Source organism: Rhinolophus sinicus, chromosome 18, assembly GCF_057876585.1.
Source record: "Rhinolophus sinicus isolate RSI-liver-muscle chromosome 18, RSI-T2T, whole genome shotgun sequence".
NCBI classification, from domain to species: domain Eukaryota; kingdom Metazoa; phylum Chordata; class Mammalia; order Chiroptera; family Rhinolophidae; genus Rhinolophus; species Rhinolophus sinicus.
Genome location: NC_142518.1, coordinates 526,045 through 535,363, shown reverse-complemented (window position 1 = coordinate 535,363; position 9,319 = coordinate 526,045).

Genomic DNA, 9,319 nt, shown 5'->3' with positions numbered 1-9,319 from the left:
CAGAACCTGGGAACAGGACCTTATCTAGAAACGGGGTCCCTGCAGAAGGGACTGAGTGAGGGGTCTGAGATGAGGTCGTCCTGGATCAGGGGGCCCTGAACCCAATGACAGTGTCCTCGTCAGAGACAGAAGAGGAGGGACACAGACACAGAGGAGACGCCACGTGGAGACGGAGGCAGAGATGGGAGGGAGGCGGCCACCAGCCCAGGGACGCCTGGAGCCCCCAGGAGCTGGAAGGGGCAGGAGGGACCGTCCCCTGGGGCCCCTGGAGGGACCATGGCCCTGGGACACCTTGATGTCACACTCCCGGTCTCCAGGACTCGGGGGGGATGAGTGTCTGTTGTAAATTTACTGATTTGTGCTCATCTATAGTGATGGCCAAAGGGAACTCCCCAGCCTACTGGGTGGACCCCAGTGGTGGCGTCACATGTCGAATAGTTCACATAAGAATATCCTCTTAGAAAGAAAAGCATCGATTGGAAGACTTGGGCATGAGCTCCTCAAGGTTCAGTGCAAGTCAAGGCAGCAAAGAGGTGAGTTTTCTCTCTCTGTTTTTGCTTTCTGTTAAAGTGGATTGAATTTAAAAAAAAAAAATCGTGACTACGTTTTGTCGTGCCTTTCACTCCCATCAATGGACAAAACCTTCCTGGCGGCTTGTGTTGAGAAGGATGCTGATGACAGATTCCTGGTTTAGGTCACACTTGTGTCTTCATTGCAGGGCTTACTCATTATGGGAGAATGAGGGCCTGAGCACACGGGAAGTTCTACATCCTATTTTAGCTCCGCTGGGTGCCCCCCAAAATAAAGTGGGGATGACATTGGAAACAGCTACACGTCCCCCCAAATATGCAAGAACATTAATGATTGCGATTCATCCAACTTGAGTCATGGAACTCAGCAAACAGGTTCTGCGGACCACACGCGGCCCTCGACTTGTTTTTGTAAATAAAGTTTTATTGGGACACAGGCTTGTTCATTTGTGGACACATTGTCTGCAGTGGGTTTTGTGCTCTAGAGGCAGACTTTTGGAGTTGTTCCAGAGACGGTGTGACCCAGAGAGCCTAAAAATACTTACTCTGTTAGCCGTTACAGACAACATGTGTGCCCCGCTGCCCAAAGTTGTGACTGCCGTCGTAGGTTGCTTACATATCCGGGGAATTTTCTTACAGAGAAAGTGCAGAGAATAGCGCGTGCTCCCTAGCCACGTGCAGCTGCCTAAAAGTAATTGCTCTGACATTCTCCTAAGCCCCCCAAATAAAAGAAGAAATATTCAAAACTATGATTGAAAAGAAACGATTGCCATTCTAACAAGCTGAGGGAGGCGGAGACTCTCCCCCTTGGAAGAACTCGAATTAAAATAATGACCGAGCTTGGCGTTGCATTTCGCCTTTGTGGTATTTTTCTGCACAAATACGCTTTTAACTGCTCTGAGTACCTGGGAGCCATCACCTCCAGAGTTCGGAAAGCAAGTCTAAAAGTTTGGTCTCCTTCCCTTGGGAAAAAGAAAAGAAAAGAAAAGAAAAAGGACACGGCTGTCTAAATCTCTGAAAATCTGGGACCGTCTGTCCTGTTCCAACTTATATCAGAATGCTCCATGCAATTCATCGGTGGCGTACACCTGACATTCTGCTTTGGCACGGAGTGACAAATAAAGCGAGGACACCTGTCCTGGACACTGAAGTGTCCCTGGGACTCGATCCCCGCAGGTCCAAGGGAAGGAGAGAGTTGGGGTGATTGCCTGATTAAAGGTGCCGGAGAAAGCTCCCTTGTCCTGTGCAAGAATAATAAATGGGAGGCCATTAAAATGGAACAGAAGGTGCCAGGGTATAAATGGAACTCGGTGCTCCCTTCACTCAGCAAAGGGGACATTTGTGATGCTTATTTGTGTGGGCAAGGCGTTTTCTGAGAGCAGAAAGGCACTTGGGGAACAGGGAAGGAAGGAAAAGAAATTGGAGACTTGGGAGAGGACCGAGTCATTATTTCTAAATATCTCTTCTTTTGCTTTGAGCCTTATTCGGTGGGAAATATTCACTGGCTTTCAGAATGAATCTCAGGCTTGCTTGGAGACACACACACACACACACACACACACACATATACACACACACACTCTCACTCAGGTGCTGTCCCACCCACCTGGCGATTATCACGCGTTTAGTCAGCACAGGTCACGTCGAGCTGCTACAATGACAAACCCACGGCGTTTGGATCCGGGGCACCGATGCGCCTAATTTATTACTGTAATTATTGCGGTAATCTGGAGGAGATAAATTGAAATCTATTAGGACTTAATGTAAAAAGCTGTAATTAGTTTGCTTTGGAGAAGGGGGGGAGAGGAACCGGAGCGCGGAGCGGAGAACCCATTAGCGCCAATTACGAGGGGAGCGTGGCAGGACGCCCGCCGCCCCTGAAACACGGCCCTGGCTCCCGCCCCCACCGACGGCCGTACCCTCAGCACACGGATTCATCTGTCACTTCCTTCATTAACTTAATAAACACATCCAGGGCAAAGATGGCAGAATTCCCTAATCATCGTGGTTAACGCGTGCGTTCGGCAGTTGGGTGCTGGGGTTGGAGGGGGGTGGGGGGGTGGAAATGTGTTTGTGCAGCGTGATTACCATGCAAACGACGAAACACCAGCCCTTGTGTATGTGTGTGTGTGTGTGTCTGTGTGTGTCTGTGTGTGTGCAATTGCTATGCATGGCACAGAAGTACGTGGGTGCGCGCGTGCACACGGCGCGCGGTGCCCTTGTGACGCGCCGCTAACGAGACGGACGCACGCGTTCCCCGCTATTCCCAGAAGGGTGACACCCCCCCCTCGCCCGCCCCGTCCCACTGCAATTAAAAAATATATATTGAAACAAGGCGGTAACCGCGATCCCCTATTTACTGTCAAATTAATTCAGCCGCTGAGGACATGCCATCTGTATCAGCGCGCGGAGGGTGTCAGCCTCGCTGGGATCCTGCAGAAGGGAGCGCGCTGCCGTGTTTGATGGCTGTGATAATGGGAACGAGGTAACCAATTGCAACAGATGTATCATAGATTTCCTCATAATTATCTGACCTGTTACACTGTGTCAGCGTGCCGCCAAACACACTGTTTTTATGTCAGGAGCTGTATGGACACTTTGCGCTTTGATCATCCGGTATTCTGCAGATGTCAGCCTTACTGTATTTTAATTGACTCTGGGGTAGCATTCAAAAAAGCGCCTTCTCCTCCACTTGCTCCCGCCTGATGGGGCTGACAAGCTGGCATTTACGATCGCTCGCTCGGGCGCCTAGGAAAGCCACGTGCGTCCCGCGTCTCCGAGCGGGTGACAAAATGATGTGAGCACAGCTCAGGGCGCCTGGCCCCCGATGTCGCCCGAGTTGACCCGTGCGCGCGCACACACACACACACACACACACACACACACACCCTGGATGTCTCCGTGCGGGTCAGGGTGACGACCTTGACCTCTGAGGGACCCCAGCAGAGCCAGCATCCGTGTTTACGACGGGGGCGAAGGGCCCCAGCATCCACAGGGCGACGGCCTCGTGTCCCCCCCGCCCGAGACCCGGTCCGCGGAGCCCTCAATCTTCTGCAAATGACATGACATGCCGGTAATGAGAAGCCAGGTTCGTGTGGGTTGCGATGGGAGCCCTTATCTTCCATGGGTGGGCATCTTAAAAAAAAAAAAAAGAGAGAGAGAGAGAAATTCTCGTGGTTGGGAAAAAAAAAAAAAAAAAAAAAAAAAAAAATTGCAGGCTGAGCCCCAACTGGAAACATTTCAACGCGGAGGTCAATTTATTTTGTCTTGACTTTTCACAGACAGGAAATCTCTGGCCTCTTGCCTGGGAGCACGGCATCGTCAGGCGAGGCTTCGTGGCTCGTTAACGCAGCCTGGCGGGGGGACGCTGTCTTCATCGAGTCCCTGACAGATGCAGGGGGGCCCCTCCCCACACACTCCTCCAGGGACGGCCTCAGCATCATTGCCTGCTGGCCCGTGTAATTGCCCGTGTTAAAACCCTCTGCTTTCACGGAAAACCAGAGGGAAGGGGCAGCTCGGCGACAGGAAAAGCGGGAGATGTCACAAATGTGTTTGTTCATCCGGAAGGGTGAGGGGGGGCTTGTCATGATTGGCGTGGTCTGCGTTGCTGGGGACAGAGGTTGGTGGATTGTCTTAATCTGTGAAGGATGGAGCGTCAGAGAACCAGTGAGAGAATGAATGAATGAATGAATGAATGAATGAATGAATGAATGAATGAAGGAGGGTCCCCCTCCGTGAACAGCTGCCTACGCTGTTAGGAATTATGCCGTTTTATCTACAGGCCCCCAGACACGGAGCTGGGTCAAGGCGGATGGAATTGCAATGGAAGTGGCCAGAATCCCAGAAGAGCGTCCGCTGACTTTCCTTCTGCAAACCGAGTGTCTTAGTCAGCACGGGCCGCCCTTGCATCCCAGACCGGGGGACTTAAACAGCAGACATTTATTTCTCACAGCTCTGGAGGCTGCACGTCCAAAGTCAGGGTCAGGTTGTGCTGTGGCTTCTCTTCCTGGCTTGGAGAGGACGGCCTGCTCACCCGCCTCACACGCGAGAGCTCTGGTGGGCCTCCCTGTTTTCATAAGGACACTGACCCCACCACGAAGCCCCCTCCCGTAACCTCATCTAACCCGAATTACCTTCTAAACGCCCCACCTCAGAGTATGACCACATTGGGGATTAGGGCTTCCACACGTGAATTTTGGGAGGGGGGCGACTGCACAGAGACACCTAGAGGGACCCCGCTGCCTAAGGCTACACGCTTTCCACTGTTCTGTTATCCCTCCCGTGTGGACGGTGTATAGAGAAGCTTGAATGGCAAGAATTTCGACTGTGGAAAGCCAGCTAAAGTCCCCCAAATGTGCCCCCGCCCTAACCCCCAGAAACTGTGACTATGTCACCCTACGTGGCAAAAGGGACATGGCCGAGGCAATTGATTTCAGGATCTTGAGATGAACTTGGAACATCTGGGTGGACCTCAGGTGGTCACAAAGGACCTTATAAGAGGGACGCAGGACATTTGCAATCAAAGACAGAGGGGTGAAGAGAGAAACAGAGGGGAGAGGGGAGAAAGGAGACACTAGGCTGCTGGCTTTGAAAAGGGAGGCAGAGGCCAGAGGTCAAGGGAGGTGGGCAGGTTTTACTGGGGGGAAGTAAAAAAAACACATTAATCTGCCTACAAATTTAGCCACCTACCTACACACACACACACCCATACACTCATGTACCCAGCAATCATCCATCCATCATCCATCCATCCAGCCATCCATCCAGCCATCAACCATCCATCCATCCATCCATCATCCACCCAGCAATCATCCATCCATCCATCCATCATCCATCCATCCATCATCCACCCAGCAATCATCCATCCATCCAGCCATCAACCATCCATCCATCATCCACCCAGCAATCATCCATCCATCCATCCATCATCCATCCATCTATCCATCCATCATCCATCCATCCATCCGTCATCCATCCATCCATCCATCATCCATCCATCCATCATCCATCTATCATTCATCTATCTATCCATCCATCATCCATCCATCCATCCGTCATCCATCCATCCATCCATCATCCATCCATCCACCATCCATCCATCATCCATCCATCCATCCATCCATCCATCCATCCATCCACCATCCATCCATCCACCATCCATCCATCCATCCATCCATCCATCCATCCATCCATCCATCATCCATCCATCAACCACCCATTATCCATCCATCCTCCAACACACACTTACTGGACACCTTCTCTGTATCAAGCACACTCCAGGCACAGAGATAAGATTCCAGCTCCCACTCCCTTGGGAGCTCACATCAGGGCAGGGGGACAGACAACAAAAACGCACAAACCAAAGAACAAAACGGCAACCCCATAAAGTGTAGGAACTAAGAAGGGTCTGTAGGAAATCGACAACTTTCTTCAAAAAATCCCCTTGGTCTCTGCACCCATTGAGGGGTCCAGTGTCCTGGGATCAGGATGGTGGACTGAGTCTCCAGGCCCTGACTCTGTCCCCTTTCCAACCCCGTCATCGTAGAAGGGGAGTCTCTGCTTGCTGCTCTCTCCCCGCTGTCCTCACGGGGGCCCCCCTTTCCTTTATCGCTCCAGAGATGGGTATCTTCTCCTTACGTCTCTACCTGCAGAAGACAGAGGCTGACTCACCCACAAAACTTTGTCAGGGGCTTGGGAGAGCGAAACGGAAATGAGGGTCCATGGTGAACAGCTCACCAGGCGTGTGCCTTCGTACAGAGACTTGGCTCTGTGAAAGGAGCCCTGTCACCTTGGCCCTGGAGACGTGGCCTGGCCCCAGGGATAGAGGGAGAGCTGACCCTCCGATGGGTCCAAACAGGAGATCTCAGCCACAAATATCGGTACCATACCATCTTCCATTTGTGTCTGTAAACCCAGCTCAGCACGGACTGCGGATGAGCTCATGGGTCCAGCCAAGTATCTCGGACGGTGCCTGATCCACAGGCAGTCATTTGGTCAGTAAACGTTCTTGGAAGAGTGACTGGAGCGGCCAAGAAAGGTAAGGGGTCCTTTCAATATGGTGGCAAAAGGTCACCGGTGTTTGATGGCAATGAGATCATGGGTGATTGAGAAAGAGTGTCCTGCGTGGGGACACTGTGTGGGGAAGAAACATCTCCGAGGAGAACTCAGAACGCAGGTCAACTATTTTCTTCAGGAGGAAGCTTGGAAAACCTGCCATTCTGAAAGCAGTGAACGAGTCACCCAACCCTTTGGATCCAACCTATGGGACTCAGGTACGAGCTGCAACCCTGACGATCCCAGCCCCATGGGTCCCAGCTGTACGTATCGGACCCTCTGGACATCAGCCCTGTGGATGCCAGCACTGCGAGTCCCACCCCTATACGTCCCAAGTCACTGGGTCCCAGCCCCAAGGACCTCAGCCCTCCAGAGCCCAGCCTGTGACGGTGAGTCCCAGCCCAGTGGGTGGCTCCCATGGGTCCCTCCAAAGATCTGTGCCTTCTCAATGGAGCAGAATACAGGTGTACAGACCCTCGTCAGCTCAGAGGGACGTTTCATGCTTCCTCAGGGGTTTCCTGCGAGGACACTGAGAGACCTCTCGGGACTCGTCAGCTCTTTCCAGGTTTATGCATCTGGAAAGCTCAGCGACACCACCTCCCTTCCCTTCCCATGCCACCCACGCGATGCTCTGGCTTTCGTGCCTTCTCAGAACCCGGGACACTGCCCTGGGTGTCCCATCATGCCTTGAGGCGAAATTCAAATGACACTGGAAACAACCCTGACTTGGACGTGTACTTTTGAACACTGAGTAAATTCACCACGTTAAAAAACAAAAAACAAAAATAAGAAACCCCAAAACCCCGAAGCCAACGTCGAGTTCCTGTAACAGAAAGGCATTCTGTGAGCGTTGTGTTTCAAAGGGTGTGGGTCTTTCATAAACCCAACGCCGCTCGTAAAAAACATGGAGAATAAAGTTCCCGAAGGTTTTGGGATGGAAAGGGGAGTGCCGCATAAGGCAGTGTGTCACGACCTGAGCGGGTCCCAGCCCTGCCCAGACCTGGCCAGGCCGACCATCCCCCCACCCTCTCTGACGTTCCCTGGACATGTGAAGTTTTAAAAAATTCTGGTGAGAAAAAACACAAAACTGCAACAAAACATTTACCGTCTGCACCATTTTGCTTTTAAATGTCTGGTTGTGTGGTGTTACGTCTATTCCAGTGTTGCACCGCCATCCCCACCAGCCACCTCCAGAAGGTTGTCATTGGTCCCAAACTGCAGCTCTGACCCCATTCAACACTCAGTCCCCATTTCCTGGGACGCGGCCCCTGGGACCCACCCTCTACTTGGTGTTTCTGGGGCTTTTAGCTACGTTCGGGTCCCTGCAGTACAGACGGGGACTCACACAGGCTTTGTCTTTGTGTGACCGGCTTAATTTTACTCAACATCGAGGGCTCGAGTTTCTTGCACGTTGCAGCCTGTGCCGACACTTCATTCCCTGCTGTGGCTGCGTAATATTCCACTGTACAGATAGAGAGACCACGTTTTCTTTATCCCTCCATCCCCTGATGGGCACGAGGGCTTCTCCCACCTTTCGGCTGTTGTGTGTCACGCTGCACTAACCGTGGATGTGCAAACATCTTTCCAGGACCCTGCTTTCCATCCCTTTGGGTCGATACCCGGCATTGGGATGGTTGGATCATATCGCCGTCCGATTGTAGATTTTTTTTTTTTGATGAACCGCCGTACTCGGGGCCACAGTGGCTGCAGCGTTTCCCATCCCCATCCACGGTGTCCAAAGCCCCCAAGCTGCCACGTCATCACCAGCACGTGTCCTCTCCTGTTGGTTTGTGTGTACTGGCCGCCCTCAATTATGTGACAATCATTTCTGTGACGAGTGGCTCCACTGTGGACTTAAATTAAAGGCTCCAAGTTGGAGGCATGTGATACGCATTTGTCCAGCGAGCCGACCGGGTCCAGCCACGGGGACAGCATGTTATGTATGTGCCACAGCTGTCCGTCTCTGCTCCTCTGTGACGTGAGAGAGGTCCCTGGGCATAGCTTTGGGGCTCAGGGGCTACCCCAGTCTCTTCAATGCTGATGGGAAGGGAGTCAACCGGAAAAGGTGAGTGACTCGTGAGCCAGCATTGCATCTGCTCCCAGCTGGGACCTACACCGCTGACACCCGATCACACACCCTCCCCCCAAGGGAACCCAAAAGCCACCCACAGGGACCTTGCCCCAACACGCTGCATCCCCTGACATGAAACCAGTGCCTGGTCACCCATCTCGTCAGCCGAACGTTTGCACACATATTTATGAGGTCTGCCAAGTAAGTTCGTGAAACTGTTGCAACAATTCATGGCTCCTGCATCACGACAATGCACCAGCTCACATGGCTCTGTCTGTGAGGGAGTTTTTAGCCAGTAAACAAATAACTGTATTGGAACACCCTCCCTACTCACCTGATCTGGCCCCCAGTGACTTCTTTCTTTACCCGAAGATAAAGGAAATACTGATAGGAAGACATTTGGATGACATTCAGGACACCAAGGGTAATACGACGACAGCTCTGATGGCCATTCCAGAAAAAGAGTTCCAACATTGCTTTGAAGGGTGGACTAGGTGCTGGCTTCAGTGCACAGCTTCCCAAGGGGAGTCCTTCTAAGGTGACTGTAGTGATATTCAGCAGTGAGGTGTGTAGCACTTTTTTTAGGATGCGTTTGCGAACTTAATTGTCTGACGTTGTACTTACGATCAGTGAAAGGTTTTTTGTTTGTTTTGTTTTTTTGTTT